We start from the raw sequence: 20,978 nt of genomic DNA on the forward strand, positions 1-20,978 counted from the left end.
TCTTAGCTTCTAGGTGAGCGTGCCTCTAGGCTGGAATAATTTAGTCACCTGGCTTTCCTGTAACTCTTATTATTTTTGGCTTCATGAGGTAGTATTCATGCAGAAGTGGTCCTTTTCCATTCCCCAAAAGTCTTTTGTAGGACACTGATAATCTCTTTTCTTTCCCTACTTGTCTACATGAAGTGTGCAAAAATCTCTGGTCATATCCAGGATTTTTATACAAATAAGTAGGTTACAGTTAATATTCCAATTTCGCTTTTTTTTCCCAAATAATTTAGGGTTTAAGATTGTTATTTCTTGGGTTATCAGGACATAGCTCTCCCTTGAAACTAGCTTATTAGATGTGAACAGTTGGTACTGCTTTTTAATAATTCTGGTGAGGAAAACATTGTAAATTATCCTAGAGTCAAATGTGATATAATTATTATAGAAGGTCACTTTCACTATTTAAAACATTGAGTTGATTATATTTAAATCAAAAAAGATATTAAAGGTGAATAAATTTCACATATTAAAACCTCAAACCACATGCATATAATGCTTTTTAGTACCCACAAACACCAACCAGAAAGTGTGTGATTAGGTTCACTTTTTCAAGCACCTTTATTTGTTTCCTCTTGATTCACCTAATCACTTTGACAGGGGGGAAATGGGGAGGGGGAGCAGCTTCAAAAAGTTTCCACAGTGGACCATGAGTTATTTAAATCCATCTCACAGAATCCATTTCCCATGCACTGAAAGCCCTGTGACATTTCCAGAACTGCTGTTTACTTTGGGATGTGAGAGATGTTAAAATTCTTTGTGTTTAAACCACAACATTTGTGAGTGGCATGAGACAAAGACTCATGGCAGGTTGTAAGCGGCTGGGCAACCCCTACCGGAAGGAAACAGGCTATTGAATTACTGGACTCAAGAGCAGGCAAATCCATCTGGGTTGGCAAGCCCAGGAAAGGCTGCCAAGAAGGACTTAGAACCACTCTTCGCCCTTCCCTGCCTGAGTATACTCATCGAAAGGACCCTGTGTGTCTATCTTCATTAGGGCAAAGAGATCAAATTCCAAATTTCATAAAGGAGAATGTTAATGCTATGGTTACAAGCTTTTACACAAAGAAAAATACCTGCTACATAGACACTCAAGGAAAACATCTTGTGTTTATCAACTACCTTGTGCTTATATTTTTTATTGTTTTATCCATATGTTTTCCTAAAGTATGGCCCTGAAATTCACTGATCTTTACAATACCTTATTGTAATAGGAACAGTCAAAGAATTATTTTCTTTCTTTACAAATAAAAAATAAAAGATGAAACTCACTTACCTAAGTTCATATACTAAGATCCTTCCTAGAAACACCCCTAGCCCTTCAACCATATTAGACTCCAATGAGAAGAAACTGATCATCTTTCCTTTTTTTTTTTTTTTGAGATGGAGTCTCACTCTGTCACCCAGGCTGGAGTGCAGCGGCACAATCTTGGCTCACTCAGCCTCCCGGGTTCAAGCCTCAGTCTCCCGAGTAGCTGGGACTACAGGCGTGTGCCACCACACCCGGCTTATTTTTTGTATTTTTAGTAAAGACGGGGTTTCACCATGTTAGCCAGGATGGTCTCGATCTCATGACCTCATGATCTGCCCGCCTCAGCCTCCCATAGTGCTAGGATTACCAGGCGTGAGCCACCACACCCGGATGATCATCTTTCTTAAATAACAAAATATGGTAGACTTTAAATTAGCATATAATGGCAGTAACATAATTTTTTATTTTGCATTTTCAAGGCCAACTTAATTTTCAAGTAAAGATTCCAATGCATTTGATTAGCAATATGAAAGTTATATCCCTGAAAGAGAAACAAATTGATTCATATTTTAAAGAAGCCATAGGGCATCAATTTTTCTAGTAGGCGGTCGAAAGTCATTATATCCTCATTATTAAACTCTTATCCAGATTACAGGATGTAAAATTTAAATTAAAAGAAGGAAACTTTTGGATGTTGATTGCTCAGTATTACCTTTTTTTTTGAGACAGGGTCTCACTCTGTCACCCAGACTGAAGTGCAGTGGCGCAATCTTGGCTCACTGCAACCTCCACCCCCTGGGTTCAAGCGATTCTTCTACCTCCCCTCTCAAGTAACTGAGACTACAGGCGCCCACCATCACGCCTGGCTAATTTTTTTTTTTTTTTTTGATATTTTTAGTGGAGATGGGGTTTCACTATGTTGGCCAGGCTGCTCTCGAACTCCTGATCTGCACCCATCTCAGCCTCCCAAAGTGCTGGGATTACAGGCATAAGCCACCGCTCCCGGCTAGTATTTACATTTTTAAAAAGATAGAGGAATAGATCTGCGCTTACACATGTGTTTGATTTTCCACAAAGGCACCAAAACAGTCCAACAGGAATTTAAACAAATGGTGCTAAAGTAGCCAGAGAGCCATATGGAAAAATGAATCTAACCTCTGATTCATACCAAACAAACAATAATTAGAGATGGATCACAGGCCACATAAAAAACAGCTAAAAGCAAAGGGTTTTAAATGAAAATATAGGAGAATATCATCATGACTTGGGGGTAGGCAAAGGTTTCATAAGATAGGTCATAAAAAAGCAATAACCATAAGAGAAAAAAATTTATATATATTAGACATCATCAACATTTAAAACTTCTGCTCATCAAAAGATGCCTTTGAGAAAATAGGCAAGCCACACACTGAGAGAACATATTCACTAAGAATATATCTGATAACAGCCTGGTATAGAAACAGCTCTTACAAAAACAAAGAAACAACTCAATAGAAAAGGAGCAAAAAATTTGGACAGGCACTTCACAAAAGAAGGTATTTGAATGGGCAATAAGCACATGAAAAAGTGCTCAGCATCATGAAGTTATCAGGGAAATAAAAATTAAAATCACAATAAGATATCATTGAATACCTACAAGAATGGCTAAAACAAGAGACTGATAACATCTAACGTTGGCAAGAATGTAGAGTACCTGCAAGTTTCACACATGGTTAGTGGGAATATAAAATAGTACACTTTGAAAAATGGTGAGGTAATTTCTTATAAAACTAAACATACACTTACCCTCCCACCCAGTAATTCTGATCCTAGATATTTACCCATGATAACATGTTCACAAAAAAACTTGTACAAGAATGTTCATAGCAGCTTTATTTGCCCAAAACTGGGAATAGCTCACATGTTAATCTGCAGAAAAATGGATAAACAAACTGTGATAGCTTCAGATACTGGAACTCAACTCAGCAAAAAAAAAAAAAAAAAAGAAGACATGAACTGCTTATATGTGCAACAACATAGATGAGTCTTAAAACATACTGAAAGAAGCCTTATACAAAAGAGTACATGCTGTTTGATTGTATCTAGATAAAGTTCTAGAATAGATAAAACTAGTCTACTGTGGAAAACACAAGAAAAACGGGGGGAGTGGGATCGACTGGGAAGGAGTATGAGAGAACTTTCTAGAAAGATAGTGTTTGTTTCATTTACACAGATGTATGCATTTGTCAAAAGTTAGTGAATGTACACTTAAGATTTATAAATTTCATTGTATGTAATTTTTACATCAAAAGAAAAACTAAATATTAATATCTAGCTAGTGATATGCTTGCTGAAGGATTTAGGAGAAATTGTACTGAGGCCTGCAATTTATTTTTAAATATTCCAAAAAAAAAAAAAAGATTGATAGAGGGAGGGAGAGGGGGAAGAAGAGAGACAGAGCGAGAGAGCAAAGCAAATAAAATGTTTATGGTAGAATGTATATGGGGTGTTTACTGTAAAATTCAACATTGCTATATATTTTATAAAGTTTTATGAGAAAATGTTGGGGAAAACAAAAGAAGATTTTTAGAAGAAAGAACCAGTTTTCAATAATCTTTAGATATAACACTCCCCTAATACATTTCACAGAATTGTTTTCCAATGGGACTATTTGATAATAAATAACTAATTTGTTCAATCCATTAAAAAATAAATCACGCTGGTATCTTGAGTCTCTTCTAGTAATTGTACAGGTATAAGAAGGTGGAGGGGAAAACCTGTAGGTCAAATAAATTAGGAAGTATTTATTGAGCTTTTACTATCTGTCAATCCGGTGGGATACAGAGACATCCAAGACTTAGTTAGATCTTACCTGCAGGGGCCACACTCTCACTTGGCAGCCATGAAGAATGAAGCGAAGGTCAGGCCTGCGGGCAATGCAGGGTAAGGATAAGGACCCACATGCTCAGCAGTACCTTCAAGGCCCCAACCCTGCTTCTCCCCTCCACTCTGATCTTCTCTCTTTCTCCCCCACAGGTCCCTCTACCCAGACTCTACCCAGAGCTCTGTCTGCCAGGCTCTCCTCCCCGGCACCAGGCTTGAGTATTCCGCCTCATTCACCAAGCCTCAGCCCCCGCCCATTTCCTCAGGGACATGCTCCCTGACCCAGAACAGAGATCACGTTCTTTGTTATACAGTTTCAGAGTACAGGAGTCCTTTATTAGAGAGCATTTGATTCAGTTTATAATTACATGGTCACTGAGGGATCGTTTGGGTAATGTGTGTCTCTCCTACTAGATTTTCAGCTCCATGAGAAAAAGAATTGTATTTCCTTTTTAATTCTCATTATGTCCCCAGCAATTTAGCAGCATCTGCTATGTAGAAGGTTACATATGAAAACACACAGAAAGCATTGGGTGTTTTTTTTTTCCTTCAAATAGGAAAGAAAAAGAAGAAGAAAACATGGTTATAACCATATGAAGCTACTGCCAGGACGATATGTTAATAAAATAAATTTAAGAAAAGATTTGTTAAAATCAAAAGAGGAAAAATATTTGTAGAATTATAAAATCTTATGTGGTAAGGGATATTGTGGGTCATCTGGTCTACCTAAGCTTAACTATACTCCTGTCAAATGTATGAATATCTTTAGTAAATATCTTTTGTTATTTTACATTTTTAAAAATAACTTTTTATATCAAACCGTTAAAAATTCAAAAAAAAAATCAATTCTCCATCTTCAGAAACTGATTATTATATAAAGCATTTAGTATAATGCATGATTCACAGTGATAGTTATAATAACTACTACTAGTAGGAGTATTACCAGGAAACCTCTAAGTTGTAGTGCATTATTTTGATAAGAACATGGGTTTTGGATCACTTTAAAAAAGGGGATTAAATTATAACTCTGCCTCTAAATGGCAATACATCTTTGAGCAATTTGCCTAATATCTCCAAACTTCAGGGGTTTTTTTTCTCCTGACATTCAATAAACGGTAGCCAATCATGGTTATACTATAACAACAACAGTGAGGATGAATAAGAATCTGTGTTTATTCTCAAAGCGCTCACAGATCAGCAGGGACATGGATACAAACTCCAATTCTGCGCAGTAAATGCAACAATGGAAGCACGCCACCAAGAATGAGAGAGTGACTCTCAGGCCTGGTCTATTGGGGGAGGAAAGAGTTTTGTTTAAAAAGTAATTAAAAGGAATTCTCCAGGCTAATTAAGCAAAAAAGGCATCCTGGGTGGAAGAACACTGCCATGCATGCTCGCTATGATCCAGCAGAGTATTCCAAGGTGCAGCATGGCAGGAGATGGGCTGAAGATCCTAGGATACCTTTTGTGTCATGATAAAATACACAGATTTCATTCTGCAAGTAATGAGGAGCCCGTGAAGGGTTTTAAAGGGGTAGAGAAACAATCAGGCTTATCTTTTAGGAAAATCAGCTGGGGAGTCATATTAGAAGGGGAGAGCCCTGGGGCAGGAAGACCAGTCAGGCTAGTGGATGGAAGAGGCGATGAAGGTCTAGACTGGGAAGAGTAGTGTGGGCCTGGAGAGGGGAGAATGACTCATGGCAGTTCAGAAAGAGTGTCAACAAGATTGAGTGATGAGGAGTACAGAGGGAAGAGAGCCATCCAAGATGACTCAGGAACACTCATAACTTGCTTGGCAGACTGAGTGGGTAGACAAACAAATATGGTTCATGGTTTAGTGGAGAAAATACAGAAGGGAGCTGCGGGGGAGGTGGGGGTGAGAGGTTTAGTTGTAGACATAATTGAGGTCTCCATACCTGCGAGCCACCAGGAGAAAGGAGAAGATGTCCCATAGGCAGGTCCTGGAAATCAGAACTGATTCTGGGTCAGGGAATCCCATTATGGAGCCACCAGTTGGTTCAGGGAAAGGCTGTGATGTGAAAAGGGGTAAGTGCCAAGTACAGAATGCTGGAGATACCAGCCCATGAGGAGACATGGAGACGAATCGTGGAACAGGCAGAGAAATCTAGGCAAGAATAGGGCTATGGAAGCCGAAAGAATAAAGTATTTCACAAAGAAGGAACTGAGCAACTATGTAAAAGTTGCAGAGAAAACAAACAAGATAAAGAATGGGGACTGTTCACTAAGTCAGGTAGCACAAAACCACTTGTCACTTTTGCCTATGGTGTTTCAGTGGAAAGGGAAAGGTAGGAAAGATGGCAGTGGATGGAGAAGTAGATGGGTGGTGGACAGAGAGACTGTGATACTGTAATAGACAAGTCTATTGAGATGGTCAGTTAAAGAAGAAAAATGAAGAATATGTTTTAAATGTCTCTCAAGATATCTTTAAATACATTTGTGTATTTTCCAAATTTGAAAAAAAAAAAAAAAGTCCTTAATATCTGCTTCATCTAAGCAGAAAGATCACCTGAGGTCAGGAGTTCAAGACCAACCTAGCCACGTGGTGAAACTCCATCTCTACTAAAAATACAAAAATTAGCTGTCATGGTGACATACACCTGCTATCCCAGCTCCTCTGGAGGCTGAGGCAAGAGAATCGCTTGAACCCAGGAGATGGAGGTTGCAGTAAGCCGAGATCACGCCACTGCACTCCAGCCCGGGCGACAGAGCAAGACTCTGTCTCAAAAAAAGAAAAAAGAAAAATCACCCAAGGGACAATTTATCCTTAACCATACAAAACTTACAGCCTCAAGAGGAAGATGAGCTTTGGCTACTGTTTTCTAGAGAAAATTGGTCCTAAAAATCATTACTTCGTAATGATTGTCACAATTTCCCAACACATCTTGATTAAAAGAAAACGATAGATTCCTAATTCAAGGCGCTTCATAGTGCCATCTATGCGTTGCAGTTACAAAATCTTCACCTTCTAGTTCTGTTAATACTGGCTTTGCAATGTCCTCACACCTGTTCTTTCTCGTCCTTTCCCACGGTCCTTACAATAAAACTGTTTATTTTTTAACAACTGCATGCCTTTTTAAAAAAAGTTCATATTGAAATGTCTTAACAATCTTTATCCAAAAGAGGGCGCAAATTTCTCATGAAATATAGTGCGGTATTTTACAAAATGTCTTTGCTGTTAGTGGTATTTAAATTTCGCAGCTGCTGTAAGTTAATGCAGAAACACTATTCCTGCAGCATGTGCATGTGAATCCTGTCCTGTTGTGTGTGTGCTAATTAAGAGCCTTTTGCTTCTTTAGAGGAGTTTCAGAGAAGAGCTAAGGCTTGCTGAAGTAAAGAAGTAAGTTGAAGCTAACATTTTTTCTATTCTGGGTAGCCAAATCAAATTAAGATAGAATATTTTAAAATTAAACATTAAGTGGGGGAAAAGAAAACCTCTCTGTTTACAATCTTCTAATTTTAGGATGTATTTCCATTCTACCACAGATTAAAGAATGCCTAATGAAGTTAATATAGTTCAGACTTTGTGTGGGGTTGGTTAATAGCTAATCAGTTTTGGGGGGGGGTGTTGGTTATTTGTTTTGTTGCCAGAGCTGGAAACATTCATAATTCAATGAATAACCAGTATGCACGGCTCTTGTTGCATACAGGAGGCAGTATGAATTGCGAACAGAGGGGATCAAGTGAATTCTGGTCTCAGCTATTCCTGTAGCTTGAGTCCCACCATAATTTGTGTACGTTTTCTGACGGGGATGATATGCCAAAGAGGTGCTGAAGTAGAATTGGGTGTCATAAATATGAACTGTGCAAATGGAAGGAAGTGCAAAGACGAAACCATTTTTTCAATGGTAGTAATATACCACAAGTTTCCCTTACTTAACAGAAATTCATTTAACCAAATTCTTTACTTGAAATATATAAATTAGGGTACAACTTCACTCCACAGAATGGCATTTCCAAATTTGAAGTCCTGTGCTTATTCTTGCTTCTGTAACTGGCTTGAATTCCAAATTCCAGGTTTTCCATCATACCTACCTGCCTGGTAATTTGCTGGGGTGCGGTAGCCATGAACACTCACCCACGAGTAGCAAACACTCACCTGGGTAATTCGGATTGGCTTCCAGCCCCTAAAAGTGAAACCAATTATAAGTAGAGAATCCCTGAAACTTTATCTGCCAATTGATAAGCACTGGTGGCTATCAACTAGAACCCAAAACTACATCCTTCAGTGGCAACATACAAACAGCACTAAATGAGGGCAAATGCAGAGCTAAATTCATAGCCCTTTTTATGCACCAGTCTAAAACAACGTTGCCAAGAAGATCTGCAGAAATTTTTGGTAGAGAACCAACATGACGACAAGAGCCAAGCATTATTTCCAGCTTTCATTTGATTACAAATCTGTGACCCATTGACAAACTGTTTCTTTCTTTCTTTCTTTCTTTCTTTTTTTTTGATATATGCAATGGCACAATCTTGGCTCACTGCAACCTCTGCTTCCTGGGTTCAGGCGATTCTCCTGCCTCAGCCTCCAGAGTAGCTGGCACCTTACAGGCGCCCACCACCACGCCTGGCTAGTTTTTTTTGTATTTTTTGTAGAGACGGGGTTTCACTATATTGGCCAGGCTGGTCTTGAACTCCTGACCTCATGATCCACCCACCTTGGACTCCCAAAGTGCTGAGATTACAGGCATGAGCCACCACACCCAGCTAACAAACTGTTTCTATGAATTACCAACAAGCATTCATACCTCCTCTCCATATGTGATGATAGAGTGATATCAATTGATTCATCATATTGATTTCCTCGTCAGTGGCCAAACCTGCCTTCATCATGCACCCCATGCAGCTGCAAGGTCAATGTGTGTGTTCGCTCTGAAATCCTCACACTGCATCTTGGCCAGCTTCCTCCTTTCTTGACCATAAGATCTGATCTCTTCTTCTATAGGGTAGAGCCTGGATCACATTTTCTTTTCTGAATTTCTGAGGCCATGACTCCTCCTCTTCCTCTGCCTATTGCTATAGCCAACACCGTTGTTCTGCTGTACCCCCTTATGGCAACAACCCTAATGCCTTAGATTCCATTCCTGTAGACTCCACAGAGAAGGCAATTTTTAAGTACTCAAGTTGTTTGATAATGCTGAACTTTGTAACATTTCTCTTTTTTTTTGAGATGGAGTCTCGCTCTGTCGCTCAGGCTGGAGTGCAGTGGCACAATCTCGGCTCACTGCAACCACCGCCTCCTGGGTTCAAGTGATTCTCTGGCCTCAGCCTCCCGAGTAGCTGGGTTTACAGGCACCCGCCATCATACCTGGCTAATTTTTGTATTTTTGTAGAGATGGGGTTTCACCATGTTGGCCAGGCTGCCCTTGAACTCCCGACCTCAGGTGATCCACCCACCTTGGCCTCCCAAAGTGCTGGGATTACAGGCGTGAGCCACCGTGCCCAGCTGAACTTTGTTACATTTCTAAAACATTTTATTGCTCTCCAAGAATAGAAACCAGATCAAATGTTTGAGGATAGCAATGTAAAAGTAGAGGGTACAAAGGAACCAAAGTCACTGGACTCTTAAAACAACACAGAAGAAAAAGTGAGGATGCTGGCATTATAATTGGATTTTGAATCTGTTTTCACCTTCAGTATTTATATTGAGACATGTGGGAATACAGTATTATTTCAATATGCCTTCTCTCAAATGATCATTTTTTAGTTGGTACATGACTAAGAGGTTTGCTATATTCATTGGAGTAAAATTCACGTTCTGAATTAATTTGCTTAGAAGATGAATCTGACTTTATAATAAAAATTTTAAAGGAGTCAATTAGAAAAGAGCAGCTAGAAGAAAGTTGTTGCATTATTTAAGGGCTTGAATAATATACAAAGGTAAGTTAGTAATAAAAAGTTAATTACAAGATGGCTTTATTTCTTATTGAAACTGTATTTTCTACCTTTCCAGAATATTGTCCTGAGAACACTTACATATTCCTTTTTTTTAGAAAAACTGTGGAATGAAGAAGGCACTCATTATTTTCAGCTCCCATAGTTATAATTCTGTTTCTGTAGAAATTTGCAACATCCCATAGAGTACAGTATTTTATTCAGCTTTCAAAAGATAATCTTGACCCTTTAACACATGTTTACTTTTGGCTGGGCAAGGTGGCTCACGCCTGTAATATCAGCACTTTGGGAGGTCGAGGTGGGCAGATCACCTAAAGTCAGCAGTTCAAGACCAGCCTGGGCAACATGGTGAAGTCCCTTCTCTGCCAAAAATATAAAAATTAGCCTGGCGTGGCCAGGCGCGGTGGCTCACGCCTGTAATTCCAGCACTTTGGGAGGCCGAGGTGGGTGGATCACCTGAGGTCAGGAGTTCAAGACCAGCCTGGCCAATATGATGAAATCCCGTCTCTACTAAAAATACAAAAATTAGCCGGGCATGGTGGTGCATGCCTGTAGTCCCAGCTACTTGGGAGGCTGAGGCAGAAGAATCGCTTGGACCCGGGAGATGGAGGTTGCAGTGAGCTAAGATCACGCCACTGCACTCCAGCCTGGGCAACAGAGGGAGACTCTGTCTCAAAAAATAAAATAAAATAAAATAAAATAAATAAAAATAAAAATTAGCCTGGCATGGTGGCATGCGCCTGTAATCTCAGCTACTTGGTGGGGGCTGAGGCAAGAGAATCGCTTGAGCCTGGGAGGTGGAGGTTGCAGTGAGCCAAGATAGCACCACTGCACACCAGCCTGGGCAGCAGAGCAGAGACAGACTCTGTCTCAAAAAAAAAGCTTACTTTTAAGAACTGCTTACATTAATTACAAAAGACCACTTTTTAGTTGTTAATATGCATTAGGTAACAAATACTTGGCATATATGCATTCTTTGAAAATATCAGACATATAACTAAACAAAATTGCATGCTAGTTAGTGGCTCGGACTGGGAAATGAGAAGTGATGTCAATTCTTAACGTTGGCTACTTTTGTCACCTGTAAAATATGATCAAGCCTGTTAGTCTAACTTAATAGCTTGAGTAATTGATATAGGGAGTGAAGTTTTTTTGGGGGTTGGGGAGAGACATTGCTTTTTTCCACTGACACTGACGATACCAGTTTACTACTATGTGACACTTTTTGCTTGAACTAGAAGAGATAAGTAGTATTTTTCAAGTTTTGAGGTTTGGGTGTTCTGCTCTTGTGGACGTGTCATGTTTAATAAAGCTTGTTCACAACTACTGGCTTAGGAAGTGGCTTGCAGTTGACAAGTATGTGACTTGGAACACTGGGTGGAATGGCCACGTGGCCCAGTGGCCCAGGGCCCACACTGAGAATTCAGCAGCTGTGCATGCTAAATCTGGCTCTGTCATTAACCTGCCGAGAGACCTTCTACAAATGCTTAATTCCAACCATGAAAGCAAACATAGGCACCGATGCCTGAGAATAGTTGTAAAGGAAATCAGGCCTTGTGCAGAAAATAAACGGAACTCGTCTGCCTTTCCTTTCTAACACTTGTTGGAGGCAGGGAGGAATTCAGAATGACCAGGCTGCAGGTTACTGTTCTTTGCTTCTAATTAAGAGGCAACTATACGCAAGTGAGCATAATTAGGAGAAACTGGGGCAGCTGGGGCAAGTATGGGCAAAACTTAAGCCAACTTTGAAAACTAAAGGGCAAATCTCTGGAGTAGTGAGAAAGAGATTTCTCCATGGTTCCCTCTCTTGCTAGCTGCATATGTGTACAATGACCCCATCACACTCTGCGTCTGAGCCTCCCTCTCTTTCTAGTTTTTTTCTTTGTTTCCCCTGTTCCTTCTTGTTTTTCCTTTGTTTGCACTGTCTGAAGGGGAGGAGGAGACAATATTCTCCCATTGCATTTTTTATTAATTCCTCTATCACTAGAGCTAGGCAGAGCTTTTGAGACTCGTTTTGACACACTCACTTTTTTTCCACACTCACTTTTTAGACGGGAAAAATGGGCCCAATCAAATGTAAATGAACAGCAAGGTAGTGACAGCTAGAATAGATGGCAGGTCATTTAAATGCCAGTCCAGTGCTATTTCCATACATTGCACCCAAGTTTAATGATTAAGAACAAACAATAACACTCCCAAGGCTGAACTGACCTTATATTTTTCATATGTAAAAAAGGTATTCTATGTTTGTTACCTCACAACTATGTTAGTCCATTCTCACATAGCTATAAATATCTGAGACTGGGTAATTTATCAAGAGAAGAGGTTTAATTGCTAGGTTTTGCAGGCTGTACAGGAACATGATGCTGGCATCTACTTGGCTTCTGGGGAGGCCTCAGGAAACTCACAATCACTGCGGAAGATGAAGTGGAAGCTGGCATGTCACATGGTCACATGGCCAGAGCAAGAGCAAGAGAGCGAGGTGGGAAGTGCTACACACTTTTAAATGACCAGATCTCACGAGAACTCATTCACTATCACAGGAACAGCACCAAGGGGATGGTGCTAAACCATTCGTGAGAAATCTACCCCCATGATCCAGTCACCTCCCATCAGGCCCTACCTCCAATACTGGGAATTACAATTCTACATGAGATGTGGTGCAGACAGATCCAAACCTTATCAGCAACCACAGGAGTTAGGGCAGGTGGAGGATGTGACAGCATTTAAACACCATTATTTCATGTACATGGAATTATTTGATGTACAATATGAATGTATGTACTTCGAAATTCAACATGATTTTGAAGTATATCCACAAGTATGGTTCATCTTTGGCCCAGTTTGGCCAGAAATAAAATACTGCACTGGAAATATGTATGCTACATTCACTAAATAATTTTTAAATGAGAGTTAAAGGTCATAATCATAGTTATGAACATAGATGCCAAAGCGGGTGAATCACTTGAGGTCAGGAGTTCAAGACCAGCCTGGCCAACATGGTGAAACCCCATCTGTACTAAAAATACAAAAATTAGCTGGGCATGGTGGCGCACGCCTGTAGTTGCAGCTACTCGGGGGGCTGAGGCAGGAGAATCTCTTGAACCCAGGAGGCAGAAGTTGCAGTGAGCCAAGATGGTGCCACTGCATTCCAGCCTGGGCAACAGAGCTAGACTCTGTCTAAAATAATAAGAATAATAATAACAATAATAAAGACATAGTTATGACCATAGCAAAAAAATAATGGTAAAAACTCACACTCACATTTGTCCAGTGAGAGGTAAAGCAAACACCAGTATATATGGAGATGTAAAATCCACCCTTTAGGCTGGGCATGATGGCTCATGCCTGTAATCCCAGCACTTTGGGAGGCCAAGGCAGGTGGATCACCTGAGGTCAGGAGTTTGAGACCAGCCTGGCCAATGTGTTGAAACCCTGTCTCTACTAAAAATATAAAATTTAGCCAAGCATAGTGTCGCATGCCTGTAACCCCAGCTACTCGGGAGGTTGAGGCATGAGAATTGCTTGAACCTGGGAGGCAGAGGTTACGGTGAGTCAAAATCGCACCCTTGCACTTCAGCCTGGGCGACAGAGCGAGACTCTGTCTCAAAAAATAAATAAATAAAATCCACCCTTTTGAGAAGTCTTCTGCCCTGAGACTGAGAGTCAGCCAGAGCTTTTCAGGTGCTAAGTAACAAAGAATGGTGCCATTTAAAATAGGTGGAAGTGTGGAGGTACATACCACTTAGGGCTTAGCTTGATTTTCCCTAAGCCAGTGAAATACAAGAGTCTTGAAAGTCAGAAGTAATTGGCTGTTAGGAAAAAGAGTATAAGAAACTGGTGAGTCTAATCTGTGAGTGAAGTTACCATATACCTATTCCAGGTAGCAAAACAAACTAAAAGAAAAAAATACTGCATTTTCCAAAATTCATAAAATTTCCCAGATTCATAAAGTTTATGAATTTAGGAAAATGCAGTATGTTTTTCTATTAGTTTATTTTTTCTATTAGTTTGTTTATGAATTGGGAAAATTCATAAATTTCATTTCTAAAATTCATATTTAGGAAAATGCAGCATGTTTTTCTATTAGCTCATATTTTCTATTAGTTCATATATTTTTCTATTCCTTTCATATTAATATTGTGTGATTCCAAACTATCTGTAGAAAAATTGTTTAGTGATAAACATTTATATACATATATGCAATCGATTGTAAAAGACAAAAAAGCAATTATTTGAGGATTAATTTAATTGTTTAAAATATAAACTGACAAAGCCTTATATTCATAAGATTTTAATTTGAAAGGATATGACATTCCTTCTTCATGTAAGAAGATTATACTCAAAAGAGCAAATACAAATTAGACATTTACAGTCTGTTTTTGAGAGTTCATGCTTAACATTCTACCAATCTTAATCATATATCCTTTTTTGACTAATAAAATTAAATTCAACAACATTTAGCAAATGCCTATAGTATACCCAGTTCTATAATATCTATTATTTAATTTGTTGGATCCTCTCAATCACATCTGGAAATTAATATGAAATAATAAAATTTTATTATTTGCTTTTCTCCTCTACAGTATATGAACTCTAGAAAGTCAAGAATAAACAGAGTATCATTCAGGTTGCTTAACCAAATTTCATTGGCTGCTTTATTTAGCATGTCAAAAAATTACAATATAATCTTTTACATGGTGTTTTGATTGGAAATAAAACATGGCTTAACTCTATAGGATTACATATATGGATGAATTGTACAGTGGGAGGCAGCTGACATAGGGCATGTTTGTTTGTCAGAAAGCTTTATGCCAGTAATCCTAGAGGTGTGGCAGTTATGATAATACAGGCAAAACATGACATCAACTTTGTTCTTTAGATCTTTTTATTCATTCTTTACAAACCCTAAATCATAGAAACAGCTATTGCTTTGAACCACAAAGAGAGGTGTGTCTGTTATCAGTCTGCCATATTATCAGCATACAATTCCACTGTGATTTCCTTTCTTTTTATGTTACTATTCAGAAGTCATGTATAGAGATGACTGCATGAACCTGAATCACGAAGCCTCCTAGTAATACACTTGTAAATATTTTATTGGGGAGCATAAATATATCTTTGAGGAGAACCTAGATGAAATAGGGTAGTTTTCAACTTTTTTTTTTTTGAGATGGACTCTCGCTCTTCTGCCCAAGCTGGAGTGCAGTGGTGCGATCTCAGCTCACTGCAACCTCCATCTCCCCGGTTCAAGCAATTCTCCTGCCTCAGCTTCCCGAGTAGCTGGGATTACAGGTGTGTGCCACCACACCCAGCTAATTTTTGTATTTTTAGTGAAAACAAGGTTTCACCGTGTTGGCCAAGCTGGTCTCAAACTCCTGACCTCAGGTGATCCACCTGCCTCAGCCTCCCAAAGAGCTAGGGTTGCAGGTGTGAGCCACTGTGCCTGGCTCAACTTTTAAATATTATTCAAATCTTGCTTCTAATTCAGATTTTTCTTCAGCATCAAACTCAGATAATTTTTCAGATTTATACATTTTTGAAAAATATTGATAACATGCAAAATGTTATTCCAATTGATATAATACTTCAACATATACTTTATGACCTAATGTGCATTAAGAAGTCACTTTTGAGTCCAGGCACGGTGGCTCACACCTGTAATCCCAGCACTTTGGGAGGCCGAGGCAGGCAGATCACCTGAGTTAAAGAGTTCGAAACCAGCCTGACCAACATGGAGAAACCCTGTCTCCACTAAAAATACAAAATTACCCAGGCATGGTGGCACATGCCTGTTATCCCAGCTACTTGGGAGGCAGGAGAATCGCTTGAACCCGGGAGGTGGAGGTTGCGGTGAGCCGAGATCGCGCCTTTGCACTCCAGGCTGGGCAACAAGAGCAAAACTCCGTCTCAAAAAATAAAAGAAAAAAAGAAGTCACTTTTGGGTCCCAGTTTCCTCATTTGAAAAATTGAATTAGGTAACTTTTTTAAGGTCCTTTCTAACTTCAGCATTCTAGAAATAAAAATATATACCTTAGTTTGATGTCCTTTAAAATAACAATATCTTTTATGGCTATTTAAAAACCATTGGTTTTTAAATATTTTCACCAGAAAATGAAATAAACATGAGAAGGAGCGTCCACAGCACAGTAAATGATACTCACTGCAGAACGTCCCCAACTCAGGATGGCAGGGAAGAAGGGTGGGCGCTCACTGGCAGAACGTTCCCATTCAAGTCACTGGGCCAGCTCCGTTTGGCTGAGAGCACGGGCCAGAGCTCAAAGCACGCAGAAGACAGATTTAAGAATTCTCTAATGAAGTCTTCTTACTGTGTGTGTGGACTCAAAGAAAAATATTCCAGACCCAAACTAACACAGTGAATGAGCCTTGCTCAGGATACCATTAAACAGCATATTATTGAACTTCAATTCACTTACTGCAAGATCTAGACATATACAGAAATGAAGTAAGGAAACTAGGTACCCTGTTCAAATAATTCTGATTATAAAAGCAATTTTCCTGAAAATAAAGTTAAATCAAGTTATTCAGAACTGTCTTAATGCATTTTGTGCATGTTCGTTCACATGCTGTAGATATTGACTGTACTCTGTACACAAAGAGTTGTCTTGGTGGGAGGCAACTTCTCACAAGGAGTGGAGACTCTAGAACTGAGCTGGCACATTGAAACCTCACCTCCACCACCTTTCAGAGCAAGTGACTTAATCTCTCTGTGGTTCAGTTTCCTCTTCTGTACAATGGGAATGAAAATAGTACCCCATTGCATGGGGTTTTATTAAATAGTATCTATTGCATGGAATTGTTAAAAGGTACCAAGATCAGTGTTTATTAGATAGAAATAAGAGAATGCCTACATTTTGAAGAAAAAAAAACTCTCAAAATGAAGCCCTAGCTTATAGGTATGTTTTTGTAAGAACATGCATTTTTAACCCTGAAATAATTCATTTTAAACTTCCTCTGATTTTCCCCACAATGTGAGCCACATGGTAACTTGGGACTTCTGAGTAGTTTGGAATAAACTTTGCACCTGCTGTATTGTGAGGACTAGGGAGAGGAGCAAGTATCTGCATTTGGTAACAGACACTAGACTGTATTGCTTCCCACTCCTTACACCTAGTCATTGAGAAAACTGAGGGCTATGGAAATCATTCACCCTGTCCTCAGTGTCCTCTGCTCAGCTTCTCGTCCCAGTGCTGTCTCCCCTTGATTTCCCACTTCTTCTCTTCTTTATCTTTATTTCTTGCCCCTTGCTTTTCTCTTTGCAATTTCTGTTCCCCTTACTCTCTCTGCCTTGTCATTGGTCACTTCTTTCATTTATTTTTACTTTTTTAGAGACAGGCAGGCTGGTCTTGAACTCCTAGGTCATGCTCCCAAAGAGCTGGGACTACAGGCGGCTGGCTACCTTTTTTTTTTTTTTTTTTTTTTTTTTTTAAGAGATGGGGACTCTCCCTATGTTACTCAGGCTGGTCTGGAACTCCTAGGCTCAAGTGATCTCGCTGCCTCAGCCTCTGGAGGGGCTGAGAGAGATTACAGGCACCCAGCTGTTCACCCTTTTAAATTTAACTGTCCTCCAGTTTTATTTCTCACTTTCCTTTGCAAGCCCCTCACCCCCTACCACTTTTGCTCCCCTGGACTATCCTCTGCTCTGACTTCCTGGTTTCCCTCCTTCTGCCCTCACTCTGGGCACCAGCCCCTTCCATGTTGGCATTTGACTCCACACTTTCTGCTTTCCTACTTTGAGATTTGCAATACACTTCAGCCTTATTCACTTACTGCTGTTAGCCTAACCGATTAATACCACTTTTATGAAAAAATGTAATTTTATCTCTTTAAAGAGACACAAGGAAATGAGAGGCATGAATGAACTGAATAATATTCATTATTTACTAAGCATCCACTACATTCCTGTCCTTCATATACATTGTCTCTAATCTTCACAACGCCTTTGAAAGAAGCTGTCATTTAGTCCCACGTTATACTTGAAGAAGTGATGCTGAGTGAGATTAGGTGACCTGTCCAAGGTCATTCAGAGGTAGAATTTTATCTCACATCTTTCTGATTACATCATCTACCCTCTGTCCGCTATATCTCCCTGACTCTTAAGTGAATGAAAGTACCATGCCTTATCACGTTTCTCCTAAACAGAAGGAATAAGTGACAATAAGTCTACATGTAGAGATTTTAGATTTTCTCCATGCACTGCCTCTCACATACACATCTATACAGACGCCACCTTTAAATTTAACAAAGGAGGGAGGCAGAAAGTGAGTGGGAATAAAACAGTAAAGACAGCAAAGGAAAACTGCTTCTCTCCTCTCCTTGATGTTATCTGTGAATGACTGAGTTCTTTAGGAATCCTAGACTCAGGGGTTTTTGGAGTTGAAAGTGGTCTCGGAAGATATCCAGAATAACTCCTCTGTTTTACAAATGAGGGAGCTGTAGCTCAGAGACATAAAATCACTTGCCCAAAACATATAAATTAACATACTGCCCCAACCTGGGTGGGAGGCTAAATTGATATTCATCAAGTGCTTATAGACAAACAAAATGTACCCAACCTGTCTACAAGCGCTGGAATGTTCTAGCATCACAGAGTGAGAGTCATTCCAGGCTCGAAGGGTATTCCTGCTGGGGCCCAAACCTTACCCCTCCCCTTCAGGGGCTCAAGAGGAGTCTACTAAGATAATTTAGAATTGGGAATGAGTGTGTTTCAAATGAATGCATGAAAAACAAATCCACAAGGTATATGGCACTGACTTGTAATAGGCCCATAGAAACATTCTGATGGAGTACAACTTCACAGGTTGCCAAATGACAGAATAAGGCAACTGTTTTTATAGTTATAATTTGCAAAAAAAAATTATAGATATATATTTATATATGAATGGTGATGCAATGGTGAGAATAACTGTTCATTCTGTAACTATTCCTATCACTCTGTAGCTTTCATGCTAAGTAGATTACAAATATCATTGGATTTGCATAAGCATTAAGATAAATGAAATGTTAGGGAAAATGGAAGGAAAAAGAACACAGATATGCTCTTTTAATATCTTGGTACCGGCATTAATGTCTTCTTTAATGTGATGTAACAATACTTGGCTCCCAGGCAGTTGTTTTTTTTAGTTAATACCGTATCATCAGGAATTCAGTTTCTTCCCACCTGATTAGCAGCACGCCACCTCACTGGAATCTAGGAAGGAGCTAATGTATACTGAAACCAAATTTGATGCTTAGAAAATCCTTGAGCTATTGAAAGGCACACCTGTGTTGCTTGGTAGGTGTACTGAATCTCAAGTAAGGAATTTCTGCAAATCTCCTGTTTAGTTGGCTAAACTGGTTTTCACTCCTATTGAACAACCCCAGGGTGGGGGGATCCTCTATTTCTCTTTAATAACCATAATAAGCCAAAGAAATAATTTTCAGTGCTAATTCCAGTGACTTAGACCTCAAAAGTAGAAAGGCTCAGAATATGTTTCAGGGCATTGTATGTCTTCGGGTCAAATTTATAGATCAGTTAGTAGTTTTCATATTGGAAAAGATCTATAGCTTTTTGTAAAGACTAAACTATTGTTAACTAAGATGTTACTTTGAATAATTTAGAGGAGGCAATCTTTTTTGATGTATTCACTTTTATATTTAAATTAAGAATAGTCTCTTATGAAATTTCAGTGAACTGAATCCTAAAGAAAATAAGGAAGCATTTATCAGTCGAAAGTACTCTGTAAATCGGCTTGCAGATTAACTGCAAAGGTTATTTGGGAACTGTATAATCTTAAAGCAAAACAAGACATTTATCCATTACTTCTTTTCAAAAATCTCTATTTGGTCCATTTTTATTTTCTGGACATTCTTTTTTTAGATTATATGCTACTCCATAATATCTTTAGAATTCTCCTGACAAAACTAGCTTGAGAAGCATAAGATATAAGACATTCTAAAATAAAAATGTTTGATTCATTACATAATATTATCTAGGTATTAAAGAAAGTTAACATTTTTCATTCTTTGGTCAGGCACTCATGGCCTCCAACATACAGCTTTCCACAGTAACTGTGTAGTACATCCTAGGGAAGATAAAGAAAAGAGTTTAGGGTTGTCCAACCTCATAGAAAGGAGAAAGGAAAATTAACCAAGTCCACAGGCATGACGACCCTAGTCTGTTTTAGCTGGCAAAGGAACTAATAGTGCTGCCATTTAAGTTTTAATTTATGGATTGTTTGTGGTGTTTCCCATCCCTTTTAAGTTGAAATTGTGTGTTGCAATCTCTACACTAATAGAATATTTCTTTTTTCAAAGTATTCAACAATGAGATTAATATTCTTTCTTCCTGTGATGCATACCACCATCCGTTATGCTAAATTAACTGTTTAATTAATTTAATAAATAACACAGAGCTCAACTGGTCAGAGCTGTGGTTCTCAGCCTGAGTACACATTAGAAGTTTTGGAAATACTGCTACCAAGGCCACCCCCAGAGATTCTGGCTTCACTGGTGTGGCGATGCAGCAGAGAGAAGAGTGTTCCAAGCAGGAATTCAGAATTTGTTTCTTCCGGATGCTATGTTGCAACAGTAATCTGGGCTTATGGATTTTTGAAGTATAATAGGTAGAGCTACATTATGTGTTAAATAAACTTTGCAGACTGGTTTAAAACACCAAACCATTCTTCAAAGTTCTTTCTTTAAAACAAACAATGTGCCTTTGGATCCAAACAGTGGACTTTATAGCCAACTAGGTGATAAATTAGGAAGTGCTTGAGTCTTAAAGGTCACAGCACTACACTTGTTTTGTGGCAAAAGTAAGTCAGGGTTTTGTCTAGTAAAAACAAAGAAATAGTCAATTTAGTGAGTACCTACCATAGGCAAGCCACGGTAAACAAAGGGACTA

The 20,978-nt window shown here is 39.1% G+C and overlaps 1 protein-coding gene and 1 long non-coding RNA gene across 3 annotated transcripts in view; one reads left to right on the forward strand and one right to left on the reverse strand.

Moving 5' to 3' along the window:
* LOC130540732 (uncharacterized) overlaps nucleotides 1–4,403 on the reverse strand; it is a 55,262-nt gene extending 50,859 nt beyond the window's left edge. The window contains exon 1 of the long non-coding RNA XR_008954726.2: nucleotides 4,146–4,403. This is a non-coding gene — a long non-coding RNA (uncharacterized LOC130540732). The remainder of the gene's footprint in view (nucleotides 1–4,145) is intronic.
* Nucleotides 1–20,978, forward strand: part of CLDN10 (claudin 10) — a 145,195-nt gene that overhangs the window by 96,429 nt on the left and 27,788 nt on the right. The gene's annotated exons all lie outside the window — the stretch shown is intronic.

Source organism: Pan paniscus, chromosome 14 (genome assembly GCF_029289425.2).
Source record: "Pan paniscus chromosome 14, NHGRI_mPanPan1-v2.0_pri, whole genome shotgun sequence".
NCBI lineage: Eukaryota > Metazoa > Chordata > Mammalia > Primates > Hominidae > Pan > Pan paniscus.